Source organism: Anoplolepis gracilipes, chromosome 17 (assembly GCF_047496725.1).
Source record: "Anoplolepis gracilipes chromosome 17, ASM4749672v1, whole genome shotgun sequence".
In the NCBI taxonomy this organism is placed as follows: domain Eukaryota; kingdom Metazoa; phylum Arthropoda; class Insecta; order Hymenoptera; family Formicidae; genus Anoplolepis; species Anoplolepis gracilipes.
Window position 1 is genome coordinate 5,230,101 of NC_132986.1, and position 17,850 is coordinate 5,247,950.

Genomic DNA, 17,850 nt, shown 5'->3' on the forward strand with positions numbered 1-17,850 from the left:
ATAACTTTGAAGAGATTTACTGTCGATAAAAAACGCATGATAAGCAAAAATTAGTTAAACGACAATGATATATCGCTACATACGTCACTGGAAATAAACGAATATATCATATATTATATGCAGAATTAATGCGACACTGGATATGCAGCAACGATATATCGGGATAGTTTACTATATTCAACGATGGAATTCCACCTGCCCTAGAGTTTAATGTCACCGCGTTAGTATTTTCTTCGTGCGAGCAATACGAATCGTTGCTCGCGCACGGAGACAGCGGTAGATTACCGTCGACGGCGCAGCAATTCTTGCGGTCTGACATAGTGTAATATTTCAACGCCGTCTTGACAATATTTTTCAGCGGTGTCGCACTAGATGGTTGGGTATATCGCGAAAGTGGGAAATGTCAGCGAATGATTGCAACCCGATGGTGCAAGTTCGTCAAGACGGAATGGTCAAGAAAAGCCGATAATTTCTGCCGCGTTTTCAGAAAACTCGATCAATATATAGATAACAACTTCACAGTATCTTTTATGATATCTGCTAATATTCAAGTTTAGGACACTCGAAAAATCACATTATTCAAACTTTTGATCATAAATTATGAATTACAGATGTTATTCACTATTTTAACAGTGTTTCGATTATAGCAATATAATTTAAATCGCGATAAGTATAGAATGTGAAATGAAAATGTAGAATCAGGCAAGATTTGTCACTATTTTTCTTTAGAGAAAGATTGCTTATTGTTAAACTCTTTCCGCCCTTCTGACTGGACATGTAATTTAGTTGTCCTCTTTACAGACTGCCTTTGTGTCAATACCGGGCGAGTGGCAAAAGGGGGAAACATTTCGACGGCGACATGTTAACACGACGAAAGTTGCAATTCAACATTTCGTAGTTCTAAATATCCTCGAAAAAACATTAATGGCTAGCAGCAGCGTAGCGGGTAGACAAGAGAATGCCAGGAGCATGAATGCACGGACATGGTTGCGATCCTGATTGCGATCCTGATTGCGACGACGGGCGGACTTCTTTTAGCTTCCACCTCGAAAAAAAATTGCGACCCTCGGTTAAGGCGAAGACGGCGAAGTCATCAGCGCTGATAAATAAAACGTTAGAGCTACACACGCGTCACACCGACTGTCTGTCACGTATTTTTTTTATTACGCATGTACACACATATATCCGCGCGCCCTTCAACCCTTCCTTCTCCTTTACTCGCTCAGTGAGTTGTGTTCAGAAGTACGCGGGCAACATATACACGTGAGATCGCCACCCTCTGCCTGTTTCAATCTCTCTGTCTCTTTCTATCCCGTCGTTACTGCCACTTCGAGCTGGTGAAACACGCGTACTCCAGCCAAACAAAGGCGACCTTCGTTGTCACCCCTTTACTCGACACGACTCTTACCCAGGTAGCTTGGTACAGACCCGGGCTGTAATATTTCGAATTTACGGATGCATACACCTTGTAAATACGCATGTGAGCTAGTCTATGAGAAATATAGGCTCTTTGAGGAATGTAATTTGAGTAATTATTCGCGTATCGCTGTAGACTAATTATTTTCTAGAATTATTTTGTGGTGATGCAGCACCAAGTTACGTTCAATACGCAATTATATAGTTGTACCGCATCGTCATTATATTTTAGTCTATTATAAAAATAGTTTAAGAATTTATAGATCTTTTACTCATAAGATAAGGAAAATAAATTATATTCAGAGATATTGCTTTGGTTTACATAGTATAAATAAGTTCATAATATAAGTCAATGTATAAATCTCCGAAATTTAAGATATACCTTGAAGTTTGTATAATCGTTTAATGTACCTACGTACATTCTGGAGAAGCAGCAATTTGTAGACTAGTTGAAAAAGTCGACGATGCAGTTCCGACCGCAGATATCCAAGCATGCATTCGTCGAGAGCTGTTCGTTCTCTCGTCGTGTACAGAGCACCGCAACCCACCCCTTTAGATCCTGCCAGCGAAAACAACGAATAATGTTTTCGCCTCGCGGAGAAATTGCATTGAACGTAGCGATGCCTCCTCGCATCCGTTTCGCGCAGAATAATGCAGCGAAAACCGTAGCAGAGGGTCGTGCCTCTGCAACGTTAATGCTCTCGTTCGGTCTCTTTGCCGCTATATTTTTTCCTTCACGTCATTATATCGCGCAAAACAAAAGACTTACTTGCACAATTTTCCTGGAAGCTCGATCTATTAAGCGACGTTCATAATCGTCCTTATTGAGAAGATCCGTATTATGAGAAAACACGGTTCGCCAGACTTTTTGCGGCATTTTTAATACGCGAGATTATTATGTCGACTATTTGCTTAAAAGAAAAAAAAAATTGCGAATATTTTTTAAATATGATTGACTGATTGTTTTATTTTAATGGAAAAAAAACAAATGCCAAGTTTAATTCTACCTCTGTGAATTTTAAAGAGATATTTTATTTTGCAATGTAAATTTTTACATGGAACTACTATGACTTCAAAATGGCATAAAAAGTTTCAGGTATTATTTGCATTGTGCAGATTAAACCTAGAAAAATGGGAAAATTTTGCAAACATAGCAGGTTTTTTTTAGAATAAACTATATTCTGTAATTTCAAATTTTTCCTTTCCAGTCGTCGATTACGACAAGCGACTGTGTTCATTCGATTGTCTAGATCAAAGCGTATGTTTACCGGCGGCAATCGGGATTATATTCGTTCGTCGAACGTGCGTGCGCGTACTAATTCATTTCCACAAAATTCACAGCAGAGAAACGAAACGCGAGGAATCAAAAACGCGCCGATAAGTCTGCTTTTCAGGGCGAAACAGACGGAATTGATGCGTGTGAATGCGCAGAATCCGGCGGTTCGAGTTCCCGATCAAAAAGCCCACGCGTTCTCTAGGTCTCTTTGTCATTAGAGAGCTTCAGTGTAAATCTTAGTTTCCGGCAAATTGTCGAATGTCTTTGCATCGTACTCTTTACGTATTTTGCGAATCAAGGCACTAACGATGCAAGAATTTAAGGATATTCGAGAATAACGGCAGTATAATGCATGCGCAAGAGAATCGCCAAAGCACGAATTTTTATAAACCATTGCAGCAAAGCAAATAAAAAGTTCGCCAGAAATTGGGTTGCGAAATTCTCTTATATATATATATATATATATATATATTAAAAAAATATAAGTAAAAATATATATATGTAAACAAGTAAAAAATTTACAATAATATTTCATTTTCATTTTAGTTTATTCTATTAAAAATTCAATTATCGTTAATTATTTGTTTTAATCTTGATGATAATTTAATTAAATAATTTTATATTCTATACTTGTGAATATTTAAATGAAAATACCTACAATCTCTTTCACAAAATATATATTATTTAAAAAGCTTTAAAAAATTTATAATAATATTTTTTACTTTTATTTTAGTTCACTCTATTAAAAATTTAATTATCACTAATTAATATTTTGTAATTATTTTAATTAAATTATTTTATATTCTATACTTGTGAATATGATTTTATATATATATAATCATATTTACGAGTATAGAAATTTAATAGATAATATAATTTAATAAAAATATCAAGATTAAAACAAATTAATTAGCGTTATTTAATTTTTTTAATGGAATAAACTAAAATAAAAATAAAATATTATTATTATTATATTATAAATTTTTTATTTTTTTCGGTTTTTTAAATAATACATATTTTGTAAGAGAAATTGTATTTTTAAATAAATTTACTCTATTAAAAAGTTTAATTTATGTGAATTAATTTATTTTGATCTTTATATTTTATTTGATTTGTTTTAAAAAATTTTACTTTTATATAATGATATTCTTTGTACATCTTTTGTGTCTAAAAATTAATTCATTATTGTTTTTTCGTGATTTCTCTTTTCTAAAAATGATGCATCATTTACTTTATTTATGTCAACAACTTTGACATTAGAAATTGGTTAAACCAGATGATGGTGATTATTGATGCTGCTACATCGTGAACTAGACTCGACATTGTGTTTGTGAAAATATTCGAGTAGTAATTACAACATGACAAATAGTATACTGGTGTACACATATGATGACTGCTTCGCCGATTATTTGTGACTGATTATTCACCACTCTCCAGTGTGTTATAAATGATCGTTCACAGTATTGCTCGCAGCAACAATATTGTTGCAATGATTTGCCTGAGTGCTCACGATGATTAGTTATACTGCGCATCGCATTGCACGATCGCGGAAGTGTCGAATAAACACGATATCTTGACAATGTGATTATTGCATCAGCATTATCTGATAATGTTTATTATAAGAAATTTGTTACGGTTGAAACAGCATCAATCTAATTTTCCTAGACATATCTCAATTTTTTTAAGCAAAATATATATTGATTATATTATATTATGTCCATTATATTATATTTATTTATTATATATTCCTAAAATGATTTTATTCTGAAAGATTAAGCTGATTAGATTTAATATGTTTCATCACAAGATTTTGAAAGTGTATTTAGTACCTAGAAATTTTGAACGACTTTATTCAAACTGATGAGCTTTGCGTTCACCTTTACGAATTACTGAATACTGTTGAGCAAATTACATTTACGATAACGCTTGCTTAGTCTGTGACAGTATTAAGCGCGAGTCGAGAGTTATATTTGTTGTATGCAATCCTCACACACTGGTTGGCCAGTCGCATTTCATGCGGACTAAGCTGCATTTTGACATCACTAACGTTAATACGCGACGATACAACCGGAGACAACTGTAGAATTTCCCATAACGAAACTCGTTTGCGCGCGCGCGAGCTTGGCATTTGTCGGACAGACGTCAGAGAGTACAAAACGGAATATGGAATAGGAAGTCTATTTTCCAATACCGGTCCGGTTTACAAGATCGTGTGGAAAGCATAAAGATAAGAAGCAATACGGTATACGATCGATGTGTAAGCCTGGTATGCGGCGGTAATGTAACGTAGTATCTCTAGGCATATCGCTCGGCAAAGAGAGAGCGCACAACCGAGCAATAAAATGTCTCAATGGAAATGAAACACACGTTGATTAGGGTGCATTTAAAATTTATGGATTTACGTAGCGCGAATCTCGTGCATGATAAACGCGACTGCGACGAGAAAATAATACATTGAAACTCGTTTAAACGGGTACTCAGGGAATACACAGCACGGTTTAACGATCACATCATTTTAAGATCAAGCCGCATATGTGTCGCGATTGGGTGTACTCTGTAAATATTTTTTGTACATTATATTTTATATATCCTTTTGTGTTTTTCTTCTCTCTTTCTTGAAACATAAAATCGAATACGGATCAATCTCGAGTTTATTATATTTCTCGTCATTCGTGTGAAAACTTACTTCTCGAATAACATAAGCGACAGATTTATAGAGATAAAGTAGACCGAATGTGTTTGACGTTAAATCTCGTCAATCATTTTCGATAGACACGCGCTCGGCCGATTAACGCAATCCGATCCGATTTCTGCGTGCACATTTATGCACACGAATGCAGGAGCGCGTATTGCGCGAATACGCGATCGTATTTGGTGTTTCCAGTCTCGTATGCTTTCCTCTTCAATTTTTTCGTCCGCCCTTTCTCGCGATTCCGACTTTTCTTTTTTCGTGCCTGGTGGCAAGAAAAACGGTAGGATGTTTCACAGACCGTAAACACGAGAAAATTATCGCGCGCACGGCAGAGATGAAAGGGGTGGCCGCTACAACGTAATAGCGAATTCTTCTTGGTAGTTTCTGCGTCCGGCGTGGAAAAATTGGCCTGTTGGTATACGCACGTGATTGCGTTGAATTATGATCAGTTTTGATAATAAGTCAATTTTTCGAGCATTAGCATTAAGATTATTGTCGACGAATAAAAGTATAAATAAAAGCGAATCGTATTATCCTTTGGATCGTATTAATTTACGATTTATCGATGTAACGAATTTTATATTTTTGAACATTCAATATGTAATGTGATATATAAGATTCGAGAAATTATATGCGCAAAAGATGAGTTGTATTATATTTATCACACAAATTATTATACATCCTTAAAATAGACTATTAATAGATTTTTCTTTTTATTTATACTGTTTTACCCTGAAATTTTTATTTTTATTTGACACTTTATTAATATATTGTCTGTGAGAGGGAGAGCAGAGACTAAGAAGATTTTGTATTTGTCTGTACGTGAACAATGGAAAAGGCATTTGTTACGGTAGGTTTATATTTGACAGGTATCGAACGATATTTCCATCCGGTGAACTTTTGTTTCTGTTCGACGATGAGTACAAAACTGTGGGCTTCGAGATATGATGACATATTCGTTTCCGCGATATCTGTATTCTTCTTTTTTCCGCGATTTTAAAACTTCATGCTCGATGAAAGTGCAACGCGACGTGTAAGATTTTTCGACAAATTTATTGTCATCGAATCGAACTTTCTGATTAACGAGCGATAAGTTTAAACGTTGAGACTGACGAGAAAGAATAATATTGTAAAACGTATTTTTTTTTATCTATCAAATTATAAATTATAAAATTTTTTATACACAATTGCGCGATTTCATCACACATGTATAAATAATATAATAAATTTTAAAGATCTCTGTCTAAATATAACATATTATGAAACATTTTATATAAAAATACACGCACAAGATTGTAGTTGGAAGCATAAAATGAGTTAATTTAAAAAATTAATAAAATCGAAAAATTATTGAGATTGATATTTTGAAAAATACTATACATAATCATCCGTTGTGTAACACGAACAAGATGCATTATCAGTTAACGCATATTATTCCGTACGTATCACAAATAACGCTTATATCTGATTGCGTATACAGTGAATAACGAGAGAACGAAGGAGAAAGACAGAAGTAAAACAATAGGGTGTCCCGTGAACGGAGGTGAGATGCGACCGCAGAAAGGAGAATAAAGGTGTCAGGTAATGTGATATATGAGATCGATTTGAATCCGGCGTTTAAGCCGCGAGCCATAATTCAATCTCGATCGCCTTTTCCTTCCTTCTCCACCTCTGCGCGGCTCTCTCCCTTTTCCATCGTCTTTCTCGTCTTTAGCCTACTCGTTCGGCCGTGTACTATCCCTCAAGGGCACGTTCGATACTCGATATATACTTAGGTACATATACCAGCTACTTTCCTCGTGATATCCGCTCTCGCATATATAATGTGTATATACGCGTATCGCGAACCTCCTTGGGTCTCGTTCACGTTGTCTTCTTCGATTACGGAGGGATTTCTTTATAGGATTATCGCGCCGATCGCTTTCATATCACGTCTCATAATTTCCACTTTGTTATTATTCCGATTATAGTTCTCGGCGCATTGGTAGCGCGGCTACACTTTGAAACAATAATCGCTGCCAAAGTTATTAGACGCACGGGAATAAAAATAAATGTAAAATAAATATTTCTGAAATCTATCTATTTTGATTTTTATCACTGATATTTTTTATAACATTTAAACAGAAACGTTGATATAAGCAAAGATGATATTTATTTTGTACGGACCAGAGAGTGAAACGAATTTCTTCATTGTTACTGACTTCATATTAATTTTGAATAATTTGTATAACAGATATGATAATGTAAGTTTGCATAGTATAACATTAGGAAATTATTATTGTTGAAGAACAACTTCTCGCATTCATGAATAAAATAAACAGAGGAAATACGATAAGTGATATTTGTAGAAAATCACATGTGGATGCGAAATTTATTTTACATGGGATTCAACCGCTTGCAAAGCGCGTCTTACGTCGTTGACGTGACGAGACGAGACGAGATTCACGTTTTTCCGCGTAGATGTGTGTGTAAAATGCATGTCGAGACGTCTGGGTCTGGATATGCAAGAAAGGGAAAGCTCGAGGATATTCGAAGGAAATGTGAAGGTCACGTAACAGACCCTTTGCGCGATTATCTATACATATATATCAAATATAGATAATGTTCCTATTGAATATATCCTATTGTTGTTATGTATCTCACGTTTACAATACATTTTAAAATGATTATTATCGATGCTTTTTTCAATATAATATCAAAGAGAAATAAATATTTGTATATAATTTTCCCAAGCAGAAATATCAATATAAATAAATGTAAGAACTTTGAAATGGCGGTGCTTTCTTTAAAAAATATTAAGAATAAAATATTTTTATATTTTAGAATTGTTGCAAAATTATTATATATAATAGCACAAACATTTTATCTAACCAATTGTCTACTTTAATATGTTTATATAAATATATGTTCCTTTATCTCTATTAACAATTTAGTTTGCAATAAAAATACTAATATCATATATTTTACCTATCTAACATATCAGTTACATTCAATATAAATAAAGAAAAATTTTTAAATAATTTAAGGATTAAATATTTGTATAATAAACAATTTTATGTATATATATGTAAGAAATGTAATAAACTAATTTTATTCATCAGTTGACCTGCCACTACTTTTCTGCTTTGTTTTTCAAACAGCACATTTGGTGTAAAAATACAATCTCTGAGATTACAAGTGCATATATCAATTATTATTAATGTAAAATTATAAATACAAATATATTATAGACGCTGGTCGGTACTTACTCGTTTTGTTGCCGGACTCGTCCGGTGACTCTTCGCTGCAATACTTGGCGAAATGTTGACACTTTTCGCGAGTACAATAATCTCCTAAACATATAAAGTTTCAAATTAATGGTTGAGTTTTTCTTATATTTAATATTCGTGATCGCGATCAATTGTGTTATTCGATATTTATAACCTCACTTCGAAGCAACTTCTGTATAAATTAGATATCGTGTTATACTTACAAGCATATGGCCCGGAAGTGAAAATCGAGCTACTTTATCAATTAATCGTAGTGTTAATTAACCGATCCTTCGATACTCGGAAAGTCAAATATACATATATCGCGTTGCACGAAATGCGCGTCGGTATGAAGTTGACGCGTTTTTTAATTTGTCGCAGGTCGCAGGTACACCAACGTACACATAATTGCGCTCGAAAACCTATTCCGAATAGATTAACATTTGATTGACCAATCAGGACAGAGGAATATTTTGCTCTTGATTGGTCAATCAAACGTTATTGTACTCCGATTATTAGATTTTCGAACGCAGATATTTTCTATAACCAACGGATATTACGTCAATTAGTTCGCTAAATAAAATGCGACAAAATTGTATGTCAAATCAAAAAGCTCCAGGTACGTGTCTCTTTCACGCATTGTTTTCTAGCAAAATACAGTAAAAGAAAAATTACCTTTTTTTTTTCATTCGTACATAGGAATCTATTTGCACGGTAGGCTCATCATCGAAGGGAAAAAAAGCAGCTTGGAAAATAGAGACAGGACGCGTGCGTAAGTCAGAGAACCCAACGAGAGATAAACAAGAACGGGACGGAGTACAGAGTCCCGTACGCGTCGCGGCCGCGGCGTACGAAGTACGCGGGTCGTTGGAGTGGGGGAATATTTAGGAAGGGGAACAGGAGCGAGCACCGAGCACAAGGCAGTGAGTGTGAGTGTAGTACACGCGCAGCCGCCGGGACGCGCGCATCTCTTGACGTGCTGGCGCTCTCTTCTCGACGGAGAGAAGGAGGAGTGAAAAGAAGCCCGCGCGAAATCACGATCAACTCGGCATTGCGTGTTCGGGCTTCGCGGTCGCGTCATGATATCGATATATTAATAGCCTATGCTTCGTGTACGACGCAAATGCGCGCGAATTCGAAACGTTTGTTTCTTCCGGTCGAGTTTTGAAATTGTCCGGCGCCGAGAGGGGTAAGGGGGGGGGGTGCGGGGCGGCTGTCGTTCTAAGTGTCACGTGATTCGCGTCCGCGACGATACGCGCGAAGTTGCGGTGACTGTGTCGGCGGTGAAGCTGTCTATCATCATTCGGAGACGCATCCGTGGAGTGCAAGGCACAAAAAAGGTATGGATCATTTTGAAATGTGTTCCTTGAGAAAATCTCTCCGGGATGCTTTTGATTTTCTTCGCTTCGCGATTGTATTTCGTTATACGTATACATATATGTATGTGCTATTTGCACAGCGAAACCGACAAATTATTCGAACACGTTAGAATGCCTCTATCGAATTACATTTCGTGAATTAAAGTGAAATATGGCGTGACGGATCAAGATAGCGACAACAATTATCAAAATATTATTATTGTATTTTCAGCTAACTTCCTTTTTTTCTTGATTACAGAACAGCGCCAACAAATTACGCGTCAAAGATTAAAATTCGGGATTTTCGTGTGATTGTTCGTTTCGTAGTACGATCATATTCGAGTGAATAGATATTACGTCGCGTTGATTTGGAAGACTTCGGCGAGTTGTTTGTTGTTGTTTTACGCAAACTCGAAAGTTACGTCGATGCGACGTATCTTTCGCCGCGATAAATTCGATATGACCGCGTGAACCGCGTGATCAAGCGGGTCGCTTTGTTACCGCGTCGGGCGTCCATATTCGAATTCCCGCCGTGTTCAGATCCCGCGCCGGGGTCGCGCACGCTCCGGTGATTTTGCGAAAACGGCGATCGCAAATTCGCGAGTGCGCAACCGGTTGGCGTGAGAGTTGCCGAAGAATCTCCAGCGATGCATCAATACAGGATGAGAGTGTTGCAGAAGGAGGAGGATGATCTGACCGATCGTGAAACAGCGCGTTGTGGTCACCGCTAAAGGGCTCCACGTTTGCGACGACGTCCAGTCAGCGAGTTCGGGGTGAGTCTAAAAAAATCTTTTACGTGACGTCACATTCAATTTTGAAGATTAATATGTATTATTAAAAATATTCAACTAATATTGGCTATTCTTTTTTAATATTTTTAATTTTTATCATGTCAAGAAGCATTAAATTACTTTACAATGTGATATTCGAGAAATATCAATCGTACAGATTTAGCTTTTATACAGACAATTGCATCCCTACTGTTCAAAATAAAGCAAGGTAATGATTATTAAAATTTTTTTGAAATAAGATATTTTTTAATAATTATATAATTTAATAAATATTAATTTTAATAAATTTTTAAATAAAATTGGGCAGAGTGTCACTTATTATTAGTTTGATATTGCGTAACAAGAGTTGGTTATATTTTTTTATTCACTTTTTTCATTCCGTAATTACATTATATCGATATTGGAATTGTTATGTGCATAATGTCTGCTTTTTCCAATGATTATCGGATTATTCAGTACAGTCATATTGCTCCGCACAATTATACAGGGTTGCTATAATTGCCATAATTATAGGATTGTGATATTCATATTTATGCAATCTATGTGTTTGCCACGTAAATAGATACTGTGCAAATATAAAATAGATATTCCTAGAGATTATTAATACATGCAGATTACAAATATATATTTTGATATTCTGGGCGTTCTATTAATAATAAATTATATTTATATTGAAAATGTTACTATGAAAATTAGCAAAAATTGAGAGATTGTATATAAACGTTTGTTTATTATATCTTTTTATATATTAAGAGAGTGAGAGAGAGAGAAAGAGAGAGAGAGAGAGGAAAAAGGTAAAAGTATTTCTTAAAAATTATTTATAATAATTCTAACTTTCATAACACATTTACATAACGCATTCATCGTAAATTAATATTAAATATTATTTAAATGGTATTGCAGCACGTAATAATTATTTAATATCATGAACCAAGATAAATTGCATTAAAATTAAAATCGAGATTAAGATTAATTCAATGTATTGTATGTTGCAATGAATCTAATCGCGATTGCGGTACAATATCGTCGCAAAATGTAGAACTCGCGAGGTAAAAACGGTACGGTGTGTTTGGCTACTCGACGAAAAGATCGTTAGTCTGGCTCAGCTTCCGTGAAAGGTTAGGAGAATGCGACACAATTCCGTTGAAGAAGACCACCTCTTCAAGTAGGCGCTTAAACGTCAACATCTTGGAGAGCGCAGTCAGTCGCTATGAGTATATGGAGTGCAGCAGCCGCTTCGTCCTCTCGTGACGTCTCGGTTTCTTCTCTTTCTGCCCCCTCCCCCTCCCCTCCCTCCTCCTCGCTGCCCTTCACTGAAAGAGGAGCGGCAAGAATTAATGCACGGTATAACGAGGGATTCATATCAACGGAATATTTCCAGCCGTTCTATTAATTGCGCTTGCATTTCCGCTCCACCGATCGTGTTCGTGATGTATGCGAAATATCCGAGCTGAGGTTGCTTACCGGGGGCATTGGCTGTATTCACATCGAGATCATTTAAAGCATAGTAATACATTCGAGTGATGTAACATATTGAATGTACTATTTATTTAGAGGAGAGCAATTTTTTGCAAATTATATTCAGGTGAAAATTGCAGAAATTACTTTGCCATAGGCAAAATTTGTCACGATTCCCATTTGAAACAGTATCGGTTATCGAAATAATTTAGTACGAAATATATTTCGCTCATAGAATGGTTTTTTTTTTTTTTTACGACAATAAAATATTGTATTATTTTTTACAAATTCAATAAAAATGTTATTTTAAAAAATTTTTCATTTGGGACATAATAGATAACATATCGCAAAATATATTTCAAGCAAAATGATTTATTTGGTAAAATGTATGTATATTTAGAAGAGTATTATTTTTATATTGTGAAATATATAAATATATATCTAAATTATAAATATATATCTAAATTACTACATTTTTTGTGAATTATTATTGTATAAGGAATATCTTGTAACTTACGATAAACTGTATAAACGAGATTGCCTAAAGCGGAATATATTCGAAACTATGTTTAACCGCAAGAACATTCGCGGTTCACTATCGTGAACTTATTTCAAAATATCTTTAGTTAGTATATCACAAGTTAGTTTATTGCAAAGTGTAAAATTACAAGTACATTGAGTACAACGTGACTCGTTATAAGAATATATTTACCATATCGTATATGTAATAATCCACATAATGTAGCATATCGCGGATTATTTTGAAGCAAAATAGTAATACTAATACAAATAGAATATGTGAGAAACAATATATAATCACGGATAATTGGCACGGTAGACTATTATAATTCATTCCAAAGTATATTGCCTCATTGCTCGCGGCACGTAGTATACAGCAATGTATACTTGCACTAATATAACTTGATATAATGCACAATAGATGCTTTATCAATGCAATATTCGGCGCAACATAACATCACTATCTATATATTGCGAGATATAAATAGTTTATTGGAGATAGCACTTAAAATTATTATTAACCGTAAAACATACTGGCAATTAATTACTTTATCTTGGCTTTACATTCGGAACAATGGTACCGCGATAGTAATCGATAGGCAAAGATAGGGAAACGAACGCAGCTGATAGAGAGAATGATGAAAAGAGGGTAACGGAAGGGAAGAGGAAATCACGGTATAGAGAAGAGCCGGCGAAAATTGGAGAGGTCGCATCGCTGATGAGTGCGCTGAACCAGGCTCTTCAGATCTAGGGGAGGTCTTACTCTAATTTCAGCGAGGCGCTGAAATGCACCGTGCCTCTCTTCCCATTTTCGCGGTCTTCGTTTAGAATCCGAGACTATGTTGAAAGCGAGACGACGGTGAGTCGCGCGAATGTCGTTGAGACGACACTGTGAGAGAAGCGTAAGAAAGAGCAGAGACGAATCACTTGTTCTCGAAGGAGTTTCATCCGTCGAGTACGGTGAGAAGTTCTCCGAGAGATGAGACGACTAGAAACAGAGAATGGTTTTCTCTCCGCGACTTTTCACCTCGCCGAAGAATTTTCTAATTGAGCATCTAACCCGGGGTCAGATTAATGTTGGGCCACGTTAACAATGGGCGCTTTTAAGGAACTTACTGGCGCTTGAAAAACTCGACTAAGATGTTCTACTAAAAAATGCAGTACGTTACTTAAGCCGCTCGCGCACTTAAGTAATAATTTTCATTGTACAAACCACATGGTTATATGCGATATACATATTTAGTAACAAGTAGGCCTTGCAACCAGTCGTTGAATAACGTATAAATAGTAGGCATATAGATTTCTTTAGCAAAAGGTAAAATAACAATAAAATAAAAATGAATTAAGAATAACGAAAATAATATACGAGAATTATCTGATATATATTTATCACATTTTTTTATAATATTAAAATTTTTTAAGAGAGTATACTGTGAATAGATAAAGAGAGAAATTCAATAGATGCTTAAATAAATGACCGATCGACATTATTTTAGTATGACAAAATTTAAATTTTTCTTCTACAGAATTATAAGAATATATTACAATAAAATCTGTGGATTCTCTCTTTTTGGAATTTTTTTTATCAAAACAAAAAAATAATTGGTTTCTCCTAAAAACATAAAAACATGTGGGGGATAAAAATATAAACTTGCATCGCTACAATTCACACAGTAATGATCAGCATTCTTTAGAGTATTGAAATTTTATCATTATTTATTTTATCTGTATGCGATAATTAATATTAATTATAAATCCGGAAACTTGACATATACGCAAATATAGCGTAAGAATTGAAAACATTCAAGGTAATTAAATATTACGATGATGAAATACCGCTCATCGCAATCAAAAATATAATTGAAAATTATTCGCGCGCGTAATTCTTTTATTGTTCTTTCTTGTATGCGCGTCAATTTTATTAAGTATCAATTTATAATAATCAACGCTATTACTTTACGACATTGTTTACATATTTACTATAATTAGCGGTGCAAAATTTATGGAATACAAACGGACGCGGCGACCGAACGAAAGAGGAACTGAAATGTGTAGGGAGGGTGTTTCATTTTGAACGAGGAGCATTCTCCACGGCCGGCTGGCTCGCTCTAAACAGGCAATATTACCTATTGACTTTGGCTCGCGTGGGGGTTACTTTGTCGATGGTTGACCGGATACGAGTTTCAGCAGAATTTATCTATATGTGGCTTTATTTTATATGAATTATAATTCGACAATTTTGATTATTAAAATAAATAACGTGTGAATAATAAAATAATGAAAGTAAAGAAATTTGTTTAAAAAGAACGTTTTGTGGAAATTACAGATTCGATAATTAAAATTAACGTCAAGGAAGATTCAACGCGTGCAGAGAAATTAAAAAAAAAAAGAAATTTTAAATACGATTTCAAAATTAAAAAGTTTTTTTTTTACTTTCTTTTTCCATCTTTAAACTATTCCTCGCACTAATCTTGAACTATTCTCAACTGTATATTTAAAGATACGTTGTCTGATTCGGAACGGATGATTACTTTGCCAGAAATTTTTGTCGAGTTATGATCGCGGTGCATGTTCATCCTGACAGCTGTCCGATTTGTTTCGTTTGGTGCATCTCCACCATTTTGCACGGTCTATTTAGCTTCGCATGGGGTTCATGGACGCTTGTAAAATTTCGAGCTGTAGGTTTCTTCACGTTTTATTCTATGATCTCATCACTATGTCTTATTACTTTGAGCTCTACATTTTTGAATGAAAAAACATTCTTTGACTGCGATTTCTCTTTTTATACTCTTTTATATAAAATTTTCTCGATACCATACACGTATGTATTTTCATTAACATGTTTTTAATTCTGTAGTGTTGACTTTATTTATCTGAATAAATGTATCTTTATCTTTATAGTGATGATTTTTCAATGTTTATTATGTAAATTTGCTTCGTCCGATTATTCGCTATTTGATAGATTTGTTATTACAACGGAAGTGATATCATAATGTCTGTTTCTCTTGCAGCAAATATTTTCCTGAAATTGTAATAACAAAACCATTGTTACATGTAATATATATATATATATATATATATATATTAAAAATACTACCATTCATACACGCACACATATACACACACATGTCTCATATTGTTATCGTAATTTTTAGTAATATCGCGTTCCGATAATGTAATATTCCGCGTGTATAATTTTACAATTTCATTTTGTACAATGTATCTGCCATTCGTATTTGTAATTGTGAATAAATAAATGCGAAAAAAGTTATCACAAAGAATAATAAAAATTTATATGTTTTTTAAATATTTTTATTTACTTTTATTTATAAACTTGTTGCAAGAAATATGACACATAATATTTCAAAATTTAAAGCTGGTCTGGAAGGTCAATTTTAATGTTTGAGCACACGACAATTGGCTACACAGAAGATCACTAAATATTTTACTATTTATTGTTAATATTTAATGCAATTTTAAAGATTATAAAGATTTAATTAATTAAAATGGATAACAACTCTTTTTCTTTACGATATGTGGAAACTTATGGATGACACTGTATATTCTTGCCTCTTTATAATGAAAAGTCAAATCGATAGATCATTGGAAAATATGCGGCATGTCAACGATACGCCATCCGTCATATTATCAGCTTACAACATCGGCGTGTATATTTTTTTACACGTTCTAATTATAACCATCGTGCGCTCAACCCTGCATACGGTCAATCCGGATTTCGGTCGGGTAAAATAACTCGAATCGTATTACACGTGCGTTAATACGCCGCGTGTAACGTACTGACCCATGCCACAACGGGCAACGAATAATAAACGAATGGATACGGTAATGGAACGTCCGAATGTGAGAAACGGGACAAGTCGATTTTTTCTCAATAAATGAATTCATTCAGTGTTCGGTACGTTATTCCTACCGCGTAAGATCCAATCACATCTGGAAAATTCTTGTTTTCTATATTGATAAAATCGATATGGAATCGCACTAACATATTATTTAATTTCATGAAATTAATTTTTGAAAAATTTAGAGTCACAAAATTAAATTAAGTTTGTCAAATTGCAACTAATATATAACTTTTACATGGTCCGTATTGCAATCAATATGTCAATTTTACTCTAAAAGAGATCAAGTTATATCATAAAAAGCATATCACAAATAGAAGTATATATTTTTAGATTTTTTCAATATTTGATTCTTAAAACACAAATTTTTAAGTTTTGATAACATTCTTATGATAAGAGAGTATTATAATATAAAAGATATTACTATCGAGAAATTTTACCACTTTCGTGAAAAGAGAAGTTGCATTTACTTCCAAACTAAATATTTAATTTGTTCGGTCGAAAAGTCGCTGCGAAATCTCTGGCGATATGCACTGGCCTCAGGCAAGTTCGTATTTCTTGTATCTTCGATAATTATTCATTTTCCTGTGCGTAATTTGGTTTAATTTAATTGCAAACGTCGCGCATTTCCCCTCTCACACCTCACTATATTCTCATTCTCTCTCTCTCTTTTTACCAGCAACCCTTTATGCATTTCCCAGACTGGCTCAATATAAACTGCAATTTAATTGCCGAGCTGGCCAATAAACCATGCTTCCTCTGTAATTTCGTGGCCAAGAGCCGTTTATTGCAAAATCAAGGGCGCACAATAGAATTCGGCGACGATTACAATTAAGACATTTTTCGGTTTTATTTTTTTTTTAAATCTTTGTTTTATAAAGATGATTGTGATCGCATTCTTAGCAAGTACATCATTTTCTTAATTATCGATAATTATCGCCGATTATACCGAACTATTTAAAAGTTTAGTAAATTTTATAATGGTTCAAAAATTACATGAATGTTTCTATGTATTAGACATTTTTTAATAATTTTTAATACAGTCATCATCGATTGTGCGATTATTCACAAAAAAAAAAAAAAAAAAAAAAAATATTTATTCACACACTGTCAAAATTTATCTATAATATGCATTTTTAATTGCTTCTGTGGATCGCAATATATACGCATTGCATGCGCCCAGTCAGTGACTAATTGGCAATAAAATTAACGTGGTTTAAATTAATTGACAT

At 34.3% G+C, this 17,850-nt stretch overlaps 1 protein-coding gene across 8 annotated transcripts in view; it reads left to right on the forward strand.

The window, feature by feature from the left end:
• The first annotated feature begins 9,846 nt into the window (after positions 1 to 9,846).
• The window catches only part of LOC140675269 (uncharacterized), a 337,048-nt gene continuing 329,044 nt past the window's right edge, over positions 9,847 to 17,850 (forward strand). For all 8 annotated transcript variants that reach the window (XR_012048353.1, XR_012048354.1, XM_072909579.1 and 5 more), the window contains exons 1-2: positions 9,847 to 9,972; positions 10,250 to 10,763. The gene's annotated coding sequence lies outside the window, so the exon portion shown is untranslated. The remainder of the gene's footprint in view (positions 9,973 to 10,249; positions 10,764 to 17,850) is intronic.